Source organism: Pristiophorus japonicus, chromosome 7 (genome assembly GCF_044704955.1).
Source record: "Pristiophorus japonicus isolate sPriJap1 chromosome 7, sPriJap1.hap1, whole genome shotgun sequence".
Lineage (NCBI taxonomy): Eukaryota > Metazoa > Chordata > Chondrichthyes > Pristiophoridae > Pristiophorus > Pristiophorus japonicus.
Genome location: NC_091983.1, coordinates 80,772,777 through 80,789,633, shown reverse-complemented (window position 1 = coordinate 80,789,633; position 16,857 = coordinate 80,772,777).

Below are 16,857 nucleotides of genomic sequence, written 5' to 3'. Positions count from 1 at the left end.
ATTCCCTCTCTGCAGACAGCAGAAAGGGGCGAAACACGTACGCTACGGTTAAGGAGGAGGTTCTAGAGGCCATGGGTATGAACGACGGGAGTTCTTTCTCCCGAGTGGAGAAAACAGTGCAGCTCTATGGGGAGACTCCACAGGCTTTCGCCGACAGGTTGTGGCCGGTCTACGAAAGGGCCTGTAGTGGGGTTTTTGACCGGGCCCACCTGAACCCTAACGAGCTGGCTCACTGGCTCCGCAGCCTGGTGGCAAACAGCTTACCTGGAGTAAAGGCAAAAGCCGAGGTCTGGTTCGATCCAAGAGATCCCAGAACCACCGAGGAGACAGTGGTCAGACAGTTGACACTGGCTTACCGGAACGGTAGAGGGACAGAGGAGCCCTCCTCTAAAGGGAGGGTCCATGAGATTAAACCCAGCCAAGGCAAGAGAGAGTGGCATCAGGAAGGTGGGAATCCTCCCCACAAAGGGGGCGAGTGATTTTGGTGTGGGAAAAGTGGGCACTGGAGGAAGGACTGCAGGAACCCATGGAAAGAGACTAAGGGAAAGGCCACTTCAGCCCCAGCCCGTAAGGCCGGGGCAGGAACACCCGACTCATATGTGACACTCGTAGCCACCCTACAGACACTCATAAACGGACAGGGAGCAGTAGCTATCGCAACCGGTCCAGTAGCCAGTACGGTAAAACCCTCTGCTCCAACCCACCCAGATGCATGACTAGAGCCAGCGCAGCCTGTGTACCTGTGTTCCCTAGAGTACGATGCCTGGAAGAGACCGTGCGTTACGATGGAGGTGGAGAAAGTGAAAGGGACCTACCTGCTAGATACTGGTGCTTCCAGCACCCTTGTATATGCAGATAACCCAGCTACCTCACCTCTATCGAACGGGGTCACGTACAGTCTAGTGGGGTTCACAGGCAATGAGCAAACTGGTTCGTTTTCCATCCCGCTCACCATTCAGTTAGGGACACTCAAAACCAAATGGAAGTGTGTCCTGATGAAATGGGAGCAGAGGGAAAGGGGATCCTGGGGGCTGATTTTATCATTGGCCACCAGAGCCTAGTGGATCTCAGGAACCACTGTTTATGGGGAGCCATAGTGACTGACAGGGAAGGTGAGGTGGCGGTGATCCCAGAAAAAGGGGCCAAGGGAACATTGTGTACCGTGAAGCCAAAGGAGGGTTATGACTTGGAATGACTGTGGTAGGGTAACGGGGGTGGAAGTTAGTATAGTAGGGGACCCCATGACCCGACCACAAAAGCAATATAACTTCCCCAGGGAGGCAGAGGCAGACCTGACAACGGCGCTGGGATCACTGGTAGAGCAAGGGGTGTTAAGACCGATAGCAACCCATGTGAACTCTCCACTGTGGCCAGTTAAGAAACCGGACAACTCATGGAGGGCCACCGTGGACTATCGAATACTAAATAAGAATATCCCTGCCTGTGCACCCACTGTAGCAGCTGTAGCGGATCTCATAGGGAGTATTCTAGCATCTGCGACCACTTTCACGGTGCTGGACATTTCAAATGGGTTCTGGTCCATTCCTTTAAAACGGGAGGACCAGTACAAGTTCGCCTTTACCTTTAAGGGCCAACAATACACGTGGAACTGTCTTTCCCAAGGCTTCCTCAATAGTCCCAGCATTTTTCACCAATGCATGGCGAACTGTTTAAAGGGCTTTAGCAGACCCCAGCAGTTGGTGCAGTATGTGGATGACCTGCTCCTGTTCACCGATCAGGGGGAGGAGCATGGCCCACTGCTGGCTGAGCTACTGGAGCTGCTAAAAGAAGAAGGGTTTCAAGTAAACCCCAAGAAGGCACAGATTGGCCAGAAGGAAGTCAAATTCCTGGGGCTGACTATGCGCGCTGGGGAAAGGGCCATAGACAAGGCTGGAAGGGAGGCAGTACAGGAGTTACCAGCCCCAAACACAGTGACAGGGGTAAGATCCTTTCTAGGGATCACCGGGTACTGCAGAGACTTCATTGAGGATTATGCAGCCACCGCAGCCCCTCTGCTCAGGCTCCTACACAAGGGTGTAGAGTGGGACTGGGATGAGGGTTGCGAGGCAGCATTTAATCAGCTCAAGAAGGACTTGCAGATCGCGCCAGCCTTGGAAGCGATAGATGTAGGAAAGGAGTTTTTCCTGGAGGTGGCAGCCAGCGGGGACAGTTTGAGCTCAGTGCTGCTTCAAGAGCGCACAGCCAGCTGAGACCGGTGGTTTACTCTTCCAGGATCCTCACAGATGTGGAGAAGGGGTACTCCAACTGTGAGAGACATCTCCTAGCCACACATTGGGCAGTGAAAAGATCCTTGATCTTCACAGGAGGGTATCCTCTAACACTCCTAACCCACTACACACCAACTCAGATGCTCCTAGATGGGAGGATTAAGGACGGGACGGTGAGCAGTGCCCACATTGCTCGCTGGACCCTGCTCCTCTCCCAGATGGACCTCAGAGTAGAAGGCCCCCGCGAGCCAAGGCTCGCAGCCAACCTAATCTATCCAGGGAAAGCCCACAGGTGCTCCATAGAAGGGGTATGGGAGGTGAACATTGGCCTTCGGGCGGGGTTACACCCTACAGGCCGGGACATTACGTAGACGGGTCCAGCTTGGTATCTGCTGGCGAACGACTCACTGGGTGCGGAGTCTATGACCCAAAGGCAGGTATTGCCCTGGCAATCAAGCTCCCCAGCACCATGAGTGCCCAGCATGCTGAACTGTCCACCGTAATGTACATGGTGACCCACCCCGAGGAATTCCCTACCCCGTACATGATTTGCTCGGACAGTATGTTCACCTGCAATTCATGTACGGAGTACCTGGCTATCTGATCCCGTCGCGGATACACGTCCACTGACGGGAGACCCCTGGCAATCAAGCCCCTGCTGGAGAAAATCATGACAGCGGTGGGGGAAGAGGGAAAGGTCTATATACATAAGGTGAAGGCCCATTTAAAAACTGAACCCTGTGCAGAGGGAAACCAACAGGCTGACAAACTGGCCAAAGAAGGTGCCCGCACAGGAAAGTTCTGGGACCCCTATGACACCGGCCACATAGCAGCGGTCAAGAATAAGAACAGGGCAGCAGAGAGTACAGGGATAGCTTTGGCCCCGGACTTAAAAACAGTTCAGGCACAGGACACGGTCCTGAAAGCTGTCCTGAATGCGCTAGCTAGAGGAGAGAGAGTAGAAGGTCGGTACGGCACAGCAGCCATTACCGTTAAGGAAGGCATGCTGTTTAAAGAGGGACAATGGGTCGTGCCACAGCAGCACCAGAGGGAATTCCTAAAACTGGCCCATGAGGGTCCAGGAGCGGGACACCCCGGGCCTGAGACCACCTGGCAACGGGTGGAACGGGCAGGATGGTGGCCGGGACTCAGGGAGGACGTCCGCGAGTTCTGTGCGAACTGCCTGGTGTGTGCTGCGAACAACCCTGACCCCCAGAAAAGGAAGATGTCCCTAGGACACGTCAGGAGGGTAGAGGGACCATGGCAGTCAATCCAAATTGACTACATCGGGCCCCTACCCACTGCCCAGGGAGGCTACAAATACTGCCTCGTCCTGGTGGACGTGTTCTCAAAATGGGTTGAAGCCTTCCCCTGCCGAACAGCCACCACACTAGGGACAGCTAAGATTCTAGTGAGGGAAGTGTTCTCCCGGTGGGGACTCCCACAGTATGTGGAGTCGGACCAGGGGAGCCATTTCACCGGGCAGGTAATGCAGGCAACCCTTAAGGTGCTCGGCATTGAGGGGAAATGGCACGTTGCCCACAATCCACAGTCATCTGGTATTGTGGAGCGTTTAAACCGCACCATTAAAGAAAGGCTGCGGAAGGAAACGGGAGACTTACCCCAAAAGTGGGTGGAGGTCTTACCGTTGGTCCTAATGGGGATCCGAGCCAGCCAGTCAAAGAGCACCGGGTATTCCCCATACGAGCTCATGGCTGGCCAGATCATGCGGACCCCCACCCATGTCCTAGCCCCGGTGCTCACAGAAGGTCAGCTCAGAGAGGTGAACCAGGACCGGTTTGTCAGGAACCTGTTTGAACACCTCAAACAGATTCACTGGCAGGCTGCTAGTAACATGGGCAGACAGCATCAGGGGAACCGATTGCTGCTAGAACCCAGCAAACACCACGAATGGGAGATAGGGGACCAGGTCATGGTGAGGAACTATGCTCAGGTCGGGGTTTTTGAAGCATTATATATGGGGCCATACAGCATTGTGGACAAGGCAAGCCCGATGGTCTATGCCATAAAGCTGCCCCGCCGTACTAAGTGGTTCCACATCAACCAGTGCAAGCTGTACAACCCAGAGTCAGCCAAGCACAGAGGACAGCCGGGAGGGGTGAACCGTCCTCAGGACAGGGACCCTCCGTTGGCCGCCCCCGACGGTGGAGGGCCCACAGGGAATGTGGCAGGCTCAGAAACCGTGCCTATAGGGGCAGTGAATTGCAGTACTGGAGGGGCTATCCCACCCATCGTTTGGGATTCGGACGCACCCCCAGTAACCCAAGCCCTGAGAAGGACCCTCCGTACACCACGGCCAAAGAAACTGTGGTCACCGGCATCTGAGCCTCAGCGATTCTACCCTCGGAGAAGGGCAGCCCGACAGGAAAGGCCGAAGGTCAGAAGTACAGAGGCCGCTCAGAGTAGGGACCACCAGCCAGCTGCCTCCAGTGGTGAGGGTCTCACAGGAGCAGTAGCAACGAGCTGTCCCAGAGATAAGGGTCTCCAGCTCACCAGCTGCGGGGAAACCCTAGCACCCAGGTGGCTATCAGGCCGCACATGGCATGGGCCTGACAGGGACTAACCAGGTCACCTGGAGACAGGTGGCGGTTGTACATAGCTCTAATTTTAGTTTAAGGCAGCTGACTGCACCATTTTACATTTTAAGGTTTAGTTTAGAATTGAGGGTAATGTTGCAGTAATGTTTAGGTGATTTGTTTGAGTTTGTCTTGTGTTTAGCCAGCCTGAGAGCAGTTCTCAAGGGAAGGATCCAGACATTACCGGGTGATGGACAAACCTCAGGAGACCAATTGATCTTGTTTAATTTTAATCTAGGTTTTTTCTTCCTTCTGTAATGTGGTTGTACGTTGCCTATATGATGGTGAATATAATGTAACTGAAATGAAATGTAACTGTGCTGAAATGCAATTGCAGTGATTGAACCCCCTCCAAGCTGGGAGGGTATAAATGTAAAAAGTTTGTACCTGTAAAGGGAAAAGTGTGCATCTATGGTGATGTTGCATAAGTGTAATGCATTTTGGGTATTAGTTTAGCTAATTTACGGGGAAAGTTATCTCTTGGGAGTCAGGAACTTTGCTCACCTCAAAGAATGATACCATAAGTGATATGGTATCACAGGGGGGAATGTAGAATTTACCAATATCTTGCAAAGATTCCAGGTATCTTTCCCCTACAGAGGAGAAAAATCCCTTTCTGGGCTTTTAAAATGAGTTTAAAGGGGCAGACGAAGCCTGCGGGGGATAAAAGGGGATGTATTCATGGAGACACCCCCCTCCCCCCCCCCCCCCAGTGTTTGGACTCATAAGAAAGGGAATTCAAAATGGACCTAAATTACAGAAGCTTGAGATCCCCTAAACATCTATGGGAAGGAGCATATCAATTTTAAGATTCTACAACATTTTGGCTGCGAAAAAGAGTTACCAAATACAGGAGGTGGAGCCAACGTTTGAAGCAAATTCGTGTATTAAAGACCCCAGACTGTCTGGGGGAACTATTCACCCTCTAAGAGATAATCGAATTACCCAATCAAGCACAATGGAAATCATGGTCAAGAAACTGGACAGTCCTAAAACAATGCAAAACCAGTGATAGCACATTCTCACACCCTAATCGAGTTACTGCTGACAAAGGAGACATTTGAAAATCAATGGACAGAACAGTTTAAACAGAGCCCAAGAGACTTGATGGGAGATAACGGAGCCTTTTTTTGGGATATATCTATCCCCCAGTTTTTACAAGGAAAGGAGCAGCACGCAGACAAGCAGAACAAGGAAAACTAGCAGAACACAGAAACTAGCAGAACACAGAGACTGGAACACAGACACAAGCAGCCGGAGTGAAGAAATGGAGTCGTGAAGGAACCTACAAGAACTCATCAAGAACTAACCGAGCATGAGGCCCACGAAACGGAAGGTTGTCAGCAACAAAATTGACAACCACTCTACAATCTACTTCTGAACGACCCAACGGGGGAGAAATTACCAAAAGGGACTAACTAAAACTATTCCTAACCAAAGAAAGTGGGTACTTACCCCATACATCCAAAACGCAACTTAGCGCATCAACGGATGCACCCCAACCGAAGACTACGCAGTCCGAAGTCCTCTCCTCCGTCCAGGGTACGGCTCGCCTAGAAGGCCAAGTGCAGCAAATCCCAAAACTGTGATTCACCGGCAACCGGTGAGCATAGCCCCTGAACCCTCAGAGCTATAACTTAGTTAGTTAGGGGAATTGGGAGGGGGGAGGCTGGGATAACTTGTGTAAATGTATCTGCATTCTCCTCTTTACCCCATTTAGAGTTTAAGCTGTATTCTTTTCCCCACAGGCTGTAATTTGACACTTTATTCAATGTGTTGTACCCCTCACTGTGTATTGGTCTGTGTGTGTTATTAAAGGTGTGCCTTTTACTTCTTTTTAAACACAATAAAGCCATACCTGCTTCCGACCTTGAAACCGATTGTCTGTCCAAGTCTGTCACAGTCCCTTCATAATTCCAGTGTCTAGAACCAAGGGTGTGGGAGCGATTCGGAACCGCTCATATAAGGTCAGAAGGGAAAGCTGACCCCCTGCAAACCACCCCTTACAAAGGGGAAAGATGGATCGTGCCCACACAGTACTGGGAGGAATTTATGCAGCTAGCTCACGAGGGTCTGGGAGCTGGACATCCAGGGCCGGAAACGACCTGGAAGAAAGTGGAGGAGGTAGGTTGGTGGCCTCATATCAGGGAAGAGGTGAAGGAATATTGCAGTAATTGCCTAGTGTGCGCTGCGAATAATCCAGACCCCCACCGTAGAAAGACACCATTGGGACATATGAGGAGGGTAGAGGGACCATGGCAATCTATACAAATAGACTTCATCAGGCCGCTGCCCACCACAAATTGCCTGGTATTGGTGGATGTTTTCTCCAAGTGGGTTGAGGCCTTCGCTTGTTGAACATCATCATCATAGGCAGTCCCTCGGAGTCGAGGAAGACTTGCTTTCACTCTTAACATGAGTTCTTAGGTTGCTGTACAGTCCAATACGGGAACCACAGTCTCTGTCACAGGTGGGACAGATAGTCATTGAGGGAAGGGGTGGGTGGGACTGATTTGCCGCGCACTCTTTCTGCTGCCTGCACTTGATTTCTGCATGCTCTCGCCGACGAGACTTGAGGTGCTCAGCGCCCTCCCGGATGTACTCCCTCCACTTAGGGCGGTATTTGGCCAAGGTCTCCCAGGTGTCAGTCGGGATGTTGCACTTTATCAGGGAGGCTTTGAGGGTGTCCTTGTAACGTTTCCACTGCCCACCTTTGGCTCGTTTGCTGTGAAGGAGTTCTGAGTAGAGCACTTGCTTTGGCAGTCTCGTGTCTGGCATGCAAACTATGTGGCCTGCCCAGCGGAGCTAATCAAATGTGGTCAGTGCTTCGATGCTGGGGATGTTGGCCTGGATGAGGACGCTAATGTTGGTCCTCCCAGGGGATTTGCAGGATCTTGTGGAGACATCGTTGGTGATATTTCTCCAGTGACTTGAGGTGTTTACTTTACATGGTCCATGTTTCTGAGCCATACAGGAGAGTGGGTATCACTACAGCCCTGTAGACCATGAGCTTGGTGGCAGTTTTGAGGACCTGGTCTTCAAACATTCTTTTCCTCAGGCAGCCGAAGGCTGCACTGGTGCACTGGAGGTGGTGCTGGATCTTGTTGTCAATGCCTGCTCTTGTTGATAGGAGGCTCCTGAGATATGGGAAGTCAACCGAACAGCCACTGCATTAAACACAGCTAAGATCCTAGCCAGGGACGTGTTCTCCCAATGGGGATTGCCCCAGATAGTGAAATCAGATCAGGGGAGCCATTTCACAGGACAAGTCATGCAGACCAACCTGAAACTTTTAGGGATACAGTAGAAATGGCATGTGGCTCTAATGTACTGACTTACACGAGACACATGCTGAAGTCAAGGTCACTCAGGACCTGCACCTTTAATTCCAGCTCTCCCCAATGCTGCACTTGCCTGAGACCTCCCTTTCTATACCTCAGTGGGACAGGTATAGAGTGTGTCCTGCAAGTGCACCCCTGGTGGTAAGGTATGCTTATTGTTACAGGTCATATCCAGTTACAGTCATGTATAGCATAGTAAGATACAGTTATATACAGTAATGTGAGATACATGACACCCACAACCCCCAATCATCGGGTACAGTGGAAAGGATGAAGCGGACTTTAAAGGGAAGGCTTAGGAAGGAGCTAGGGGAGGATTCAAAGAAATAGGACGAGGTCCTGCCTCTAGTTGTTATGAATATCAGGGCCAGCCTCTCCAAAAGCACAGGGCACTCTCTGTATGAGCTGATGACCAGTAGGGCGATGTGGACCCTGACTCATGTGTTGGTACCGGTCTTGACCGAAGCTCAAATGAGGGAGATCAACCGGGACAGGTTCGTAAAAGACCTGTATGAGACCTTGAGGAAAGTGCAATGGGAAGCCGCAAATAACATGGGAAGCCAGCACCAGAAGAATAGAATGTTGTTAGAGCCACAGAAAATGCAGGAGTGGAAGGTAGGGGATCAGGTCATGGTGAGAAATGATGCCCGAGCAGGGGCATTCGAACCACTATATATGGGGCCGTACAGTATAGTGGACAAGGTTTACGCAGTGCGGCTGCCAAAACGGATAAAATGGTTCCATATTAATCAGTGCAAACTCTATGATCCTGGGAAGAGGGGAATAAAATGAACCAGAGCCCAGGGAACGATCATGAGTTTGACCAGTGTAAGTTTTCCTCCCATATTGTGGGATGATGAAGAAAACCCAGAAAGCGGAGAGGTAAGAAGGCATAGTCGGACACTCCGACCTAGGGTGCCTTCGACGCCTTCTCGCACACCGACCCCGAGCTGCAAGAAGCCCCAACCTGCTGGAACGAGATGACATAGAAATGTTGTTTACTTACGGGTGTATGAGAGGAGCCGGACCCACCGCAACACAGAGAGGTATAACATGGGGTACTGACGGGATAGCTACATATTTCCATCAGGGAAAGTGGCCGGGTTGGTTGGGGTCAAATTCCACTAAATATTCCAATCACACTGGTTACAAATTCGGTGAAGCATCAGTACCAAGCCCCAAATTAAATATCACCACCAAATAGGTACTGGTGAACGAGGGAAGGTGAGTATGCCTAGGATGCTGGGGAAGTATCTCCGTGGGATGGTGGTGGCGGCTACGGAATACAGACGAGGCAAAGTGTAATGAATCCACGGATTGAGAAAGATTAGGGAATGATTCGTACAGATGGATTGTGGGGACAAAGGGGGGAGTGAAATTATGTTGGGACAAGTGGTGGAAGGAAGAACAAGGGGTTTATGTGTGGGGGAGGATCGGAATATAAATGCCAGAAGGGGGTGTCCATCGCTTTTAAACAGCAATGGCAAGATTCCAGGTCTGGAATAGGCTGGACTCAGAGTTTCGATTCGTGTGTGGTCCACATCCTCCAAACACAGTCAATGCTACCGAGTTAGTAGCACATAAAAGGAAGCCCTACCATCAGCCTCAAAGATGTGGGATATAGAGGTTAAGTGCCGCATAACGACACCCGGACCTAGGAATGGGTTGGTGCTGATTCCACCTGGGAAAGTGTTGTACTATGATGTGCATTACGAGGTAGCATCTGTCATCCTTAACTTAACAAAGGTACAGCTACCCCGGTGGTGCCCAGCTGAAATGAAAAAATTGTACGAGAAACTATTAAAAGAAATGTTCCGACAATTCAACAAGTTGAACTATGGGGATGAAAGTCGGAAAGATTTATATAAACAAGCTGACAACAGTCACACCGATTTGGCGAGACGTAAGAGGGGATTGATCAATGACATGGCCACGGTGTTTAATACGGGGACATCACTGGTCAATAGTGTCATGTATTCAACTGGCATTGTAACCCATGTATAAGCTGACCTAAGTTGTATACCTTGAGAACACTGACCACAGGGGGCGAACTTGTGGGAGACACTCCTAACCTGGACTTTCCGGTATAAAAGGGGAAGCTCCACCCACCGTCTGCCTCTTGAGGTCTTGGTAATAAAGGTAACTGGTCACAGAGTGATCTTTTCTCAAGTATGGGCCTCGCGTGCATTTATACTATATAGTAAGGACCTATCATTGGCGACGAGAAACTGGGATTTAAACCACGCGAGCATGGCCACTAGCAGCACAGAAGAGAGGTACTGTGTTGGTGATGATTGGGATGACTTTATTGAGAGACTACAGCAAAGTTTTGTCACTAAGGAATGGTTGCGACAGGATTCGGCTGACAAACGCAGGGCTCATCTCCTGACGGTTTGTGGATCCAGAATGTACTCCCTGATGAAGGACCTTCTAGCGCCAGAGAAGCCGGTGGACAAGATGTTCGAAGAGCTCAGTAAGTTGATCGGGGAACACCTTAAACCGGCGAGCAGCATGCACATGGCGAGACACCGGTTTTATACGCAAAAGCGGTGAGAAGGGCAAAGCGTTCCAGACTTCGTGGCAGATTTCAGGCGACTGGCGAGCCTATGTAAGTTCCCAGATGCATGAAGAGCGAAGATGCTGCGAGAATTTTTTATTGAGGGCATCGGTACGCTGGGGTTTTCAGGAAACTGATTGAGACCAAAGACTTGACCTTGGACGCGGCGGCTATGATAACCCAGACAATTATCTCAGGGGAGGAAGAGACCAGAATGATTTATGGCAAAAATCTTGGCACAAAAGCGGCAAACGACCAGGGAGTCAACATTGTTAACGCGGCACACAGTTCTCTAGGCAGACAATGGCAATCGGACATGCCCCAGCATGCAGTCGAACCCAAAGGAGGAATTCAACAGAGACAATGGCTAGCTGAACGGCGATTCATGCCATCGCAATTGACAATGCGGCCAGTAATGGGGCCATCAACACCTGTCAATGGTGCGCTTAAGGACAGTTACAGAGACAGTCAGAGACGATCGACTGGTAATGGACCTTTTGTTTCCAACAACGGGGCCTCTAGCTCATGCTGGAGGTGTGGAGGCAAACACCCAGCCAGAGCTTTCAGGTATCAGCAATATACCTGCAGAAACTGCAACGTCAGCGGTCACTTGGCGCGTATGTGCAGGAAGCCTGCAGCCAGGTTGATGTTCGAGGAGGACGGGCCCGATGTAAGCCCTATGAGGCCAAATGAATACTGGGGGAAATCGCTGGAAGCTGAAGTTCAGCGAGTTCATGTGGAGCACATATACAGTTCATATACCAGGACGCCACCGATAATGATGAAAGTGCTTCGCAATGGCATCCCAGTATTAATGGAGCTAGACAAGGGGGCCAGCCAGTCCCTGATGAGTATCAAACAGTTCGAAAGGTTGTGGGTGTCCAAGGCCAGGAGGCCAAAATTATTGCCGATTGATGCACAGCTACGGACATATACAAAGGAGATCATTCCAGTGCTAGGCAGCGCCATGGTAGTCGTGACCCACAAAGATTCGGAGAACAGGTTGCCACTCTGGATTGTCCCGGGGGACGGTCCTGCACTACTGGGGAGGAGTTGGCTTGCTGTCATAAACTGGAAATGGGGCGATGTCAATGCAATTCCTACTGTGGAGCGAGTATCTTGCTCACAGGTCCTGGACAAATTTGACTCATTATTTCAATCCGGCATCGGCACTTTCATGGGGACCGAGGTAGTGATTCACATAAACCAAGCCAGTACACCACAAGGCCAGAGCGGTGCCCGACGTGATGCGGGAAAAGATAGAATGTGAATTGGACCGCCTGTTGAGGGAAGGCATCATCTCGCCAGTCGAATTCAGTGACTGGGTGAGCCCGATTGTGCCGGTGCTCAAGGCGGATGGGTCGGTCAGGATATGTGGCGATTACAAGGCCACCATTAATCGGGTGTCACTCCAAGACCAGTACCCGCTACCGAGAGTGGAGGACCTCTTTGTGACGCTATCCGGTGGCTAACTTTTTTCAAAATTGGACCTGACCTCAGCTTACGTGACCCATGAGCTGGCGAGTGAGTCGAAGAAGCTGACCACCATCACAAGGGGTTGTTTGAGTGCAACAGATGTCCGTTCAGGATTCGTTTGGCCGCCGCGATCTTTCAGCGAAATATGGAAAGCCTCCTCAAGTCGATTCCAAGGACGGTGATTTTTCAAGACGACATCCTCATCACAGGTCGTGATACTGAAGAGCACCTCCACAACCTGGAGGAGGTGCTACGCAGACTGGATGGGTAGGGCTGCGACTGAAAAAGGTGAAGTGTGTCTTCTTAGCTCCAGAGGTAGAATTCCTTGGGATGAGGGTAGCAGCAGACGGGATCAGCCCTACTGCATCCAAAACGGAAGCGATCCAGAGAGCACCCAGACCCCGTTACACGTCGGAGCTGCGTTCGTTCCTGGGATCCTGAACTATTTTGGCAACTTTCTTCCCAAATTGAGCATGCCGTTAGAGCCGCTACATGTGCTCCTATGTAAAGGTCGCGATTGGGTCTGGGGGGACAGCCAGGAAAGGGCTTTTGATAGAGCACGCAATTTGTTATGCTCCAACAAACTGTTAACGTTATACGACCCGTGTAAGAAACTAGTTTTAACGTGAGATGCGTCGTCCTATGGTGTCGGGTGTGTGTTGCAGCATGTGAATGCCAATGGTCAGTTACAGCTGATAGCTTATGCCTCCAGATGTCTGTCCCGGGCAGAAAGGGGCTACGGGATGGTAGAAAAGGAAGCACTAGCATGTGTATATGCAGTAAAAAAAATGCACCAGTACCTGTTTGAAGGAAATTTGAGCTGGAGACAGATCACAAATCCCTAACGTCCCTTTTGGCCGACAACAAGGCCATGAATGCGAATGCATTGGCCGGCATACAGAGGTGGGCACTTATGTTAGCCGCCTATGACTACACAATTCGGCACAGACCAGGCACTGAAAACTGTGCCGATGCACTCACAGGCTACCACTAGCCACCACTGAGGGGGCAGCTGAGCATGATGCTGAGATGGTCATGGCTGTTGAAGTTTTCGAAAGCGAAGGCTCACCTGTGACAGCCCATCAGATTAAAGTCTGGACAAATAAAGACCCGCTACTGTCTTTAGTTAAGAAATGTGTCCTGAATAGGGACTGGGCAGCCATGTACGGGGCATGCCCTGAGGATTTTAAACCATTTCATTGGTGCAAGGATGAACTCTCGATTCAGGCCGATTGCCTACTGTGGGGAAACTGAGTAGTCATACCCCAGAAGGGCAGAGAGGTGTTTATCAGAGAACTTCACAATGAGCACCCCCGGGCATTGTCATGATGAAGGCAATTGCCAGGTCACATGCTTAGTGGCCAGGGATAGATGCAGACCTGGAACTTTATGTTCGCAGGTGCAACACGTGTGCTCAGCTGGGCAACGCACCCAGGGAAGCCCCCCTTAGCCCCTGGTCTTGGCCCGCCAAGCCATGGTTACGCATCCATGTGGACTACGCAGGTCCTTTCATGGGAAAAATGTTTTTGGTTGTAGTAGACGCCTACTCCAAATGGATTGAGTGTGCCATTTTAAATTCAAGTACATCCTCTGCCACAGTAGAAAGTCTACGGGCAATGTTTGCCGCCCATGGTCTATCGGATGTCTTGGTCAGCGACAATGGCCCGTGCTTCACAAGCACTGAATTCCAGGACTTCATGGCAGGCAATGGAATAAACCATGTCAGAACGGCACCGTTCAAGCCGGCCTCAAACGGCCAGGTGGAACGAGCAGTACAGATAATCAAACAGGGGATGCTCAGAATCAAAGAGGGTTCCCTACAAAGCCGCTTATCATGCCTCCTGTTGGCCAATAGATCCCGATCGCTCACAGAGTTGCTAATGAAAAGGACGCTCAAAACCAGGTTATCCCTTATAAACCCTACTATGAAAGAAATTGTTGAGAGCAGGCGTCAGCCACAATGTGACTACCATGGCAGGAATGCGAGGGCGCGATGTATTGATGTCAATGTCCCTGTTTTTGTCCTTAATTACGCTGCAGGGCCCAAATGGCTTGCAGGCACTGTGATTGCCAAAGAGGGGAATAGGGTTTTGGTAGTTAAAATTACCAATGGACAAATCTGCCGTAAACACGTGGATCAAACTAAAAGGAGGTTCAGCAACCCCATAGAAGAAGCAGAGGAAGAACACGACGTAGAGTTTACTCCACCACAGGTGACCGAACACCAGAACCAAGTGGAGGAGAGCCCGGTCACTGTGGGCAGTCTGGATAGGCCTGAGGCACTGTAACCCATGTATAAGCTGATCTAAGCTATATACCTTGATAACACTGACCACAGGGGGCGAACTTGTGGGAGACACTACTAACCTGGACTTTCCGGTATAAAAGGGGAAGCTCCACCCACCGTCTGCATCTTGAGGTCTTGGTAATAAAGGTTACTGGTCACAGAGTGATCTTTTCTCAAGTATGGGCCTCGTGTGCATTTATACTGTGTATGAAGAACATATGAAATAGTATCGATGATGCCCAGCTGCAAACGCAGATCAATACCTTACAGGATCAGCTAAAGAGAATACTGGGGGAAGGTAATGAGATTGAGGGACAGGAATTACAAAAAGACCAACTAATGACCATTCACCTAAAAGAATTGATAGCTGAGCTGGAAACTCATGCCCAGACCATAAACAACTTAATAAAAGAGGACCGGAATGCGTCGGACCGGGTCGCCCAAAATGATACATGTGTTATGGATGGTGCTTGCTTATTAAACGAGGGGTGCAGTAATTTAGAAGATTTGGAGCAAGGTCGCATACCATCATGGGTTGACAACAGACAAAGGTGGGCAGCGGAAATGCTACAAAGCCTCCCTGATAAAGTGCGACATCACCACTGAGACGTAGGAGTCTCTGGCCCAAGATCGCCCTAGGTGGAGGAAGTGCATTCGAGGGGGCGCTGAGCACCTTGAGTCTCGACGCCGAGAGCATGCAGAAATCAAGTGCAGGCAGCAGAAAGAGCGTGCGGCAAACTTGTCCCACCCACCCCTTCCCTCAACGACTATCTGTCCCACCTGTGACAGGGCCTGTGGCTCTCGTATTGGACTGTTCAGCCACCAAATAACTCACTTCAGGATGGAAGCAAGTCTTCCTCGATTCCGAGGGACTGCCTATGATGATGATGATGAAAAGCCATGAGCACTTATGACAATCTCATGAGCCTGTGTCAGTTGCGGTTGGCCTCCGAAGCATACCCAGTCCCGATCGATTGTGATCATTACAACCATACTATGATGGAGATAGTTCTCAGGATGCCAGTGATGGGTCAGTCACAACGGCCAGTGCTGGTATATCAGGTGGAAAATCTTGGGGTTATCCGAAATGAGGTATATGTGCGGTATCATGAGGCGCCTCCGTATGTGGTTAAGTGGGGAAACTCCATGACTGGTACCGATCTGAAGGGATGTCAGGAAAGGGGTGCACATGTGGTGTTGTGTCCACATCACCTGAATGTGTTCGACCGACCGGTATGGGGATTTGAATCTGAAAGCGCAAAATCGATCAACTATATTATGGAGGTGATGGTTCAGAGCCACGTCCCGCCCCAGGTTGCTTATGAGGGTGAAGGAACCTACTGAGTCACCACCAGTGCGAATCAGTATTGGGTACACAATGATACCTGGTGTACAGTTCATGACTCAACCTTTTGTTTTAAACCTCTGATAGAGGTTCAAGTGGCACAGGAAAGCATTAACCCTCTTTCAGATCACACCTCAGTAAATCTCACAGTGAGCAGTATTTTACCAAACCTCCAAGATTATATATCACATTTTGGGTACGATATCCCGCCATTACCTGAGCATCTGACAAAACTGGTAAAGGATGTGGAGCTCTCCCAAAAACATTACTACACTCTCCAGCAGAAAACGAGAAAAACGCTAGAGGAGATCAGGGCTTAATATTGAAATTCCTCCCTGAATTCGAATTGCCTCACATGTATTGATAATTGTGCAATTTATTATCGTGTTGTATCTGTTCGGGTTGTTGTGTAAAATGAAACGAAGGGTAAAATGGGAAAAGGAGGAAAGAATGTATAAAAGGGAGTTGGGGATTATAAAATCAAATTATAGACTGTGTAAAAGGAATGTGAGATTTGAGTGGGACCGACAATACAATCACCACGGCAGAAGAATGGACGGGAGTAATATCCCTAATGTAAGAGATATTAAAGGGGGGAGATGTAGGATCCGTTCCTCCTCCTCAACAGCAAAAATTGGACTATTGAATATAAAAGTTCAGAACTGCATCACAGCTTGCAAAAAGAGCTGGGCAGGAAAGGGTTAATTCTTACATTGCAGCCAAACCATCAGGCATCATGAAGGACTAGGATATAGCATATCTTCCTAAATCACCAGACAATAGCAACAGAAGAGAGACATTCACACCCCTGTCTGAAAAGATACAGGAACATTCATGTATTCATTTACCTTAAGGGGTTACATTGTTTAAAAAACATACCCTGGACTGTGACTCCAGAAAGACTAGTAGCAGGGTAGGCCTAGACCATGGACCAGACCCTGAGCCACGTGGATATGAATGCTACTAGAAACCAACAATTAAGTCACCTTGGGAAGGTTACTTTGTAAAGGACCGCACCCTACAGAC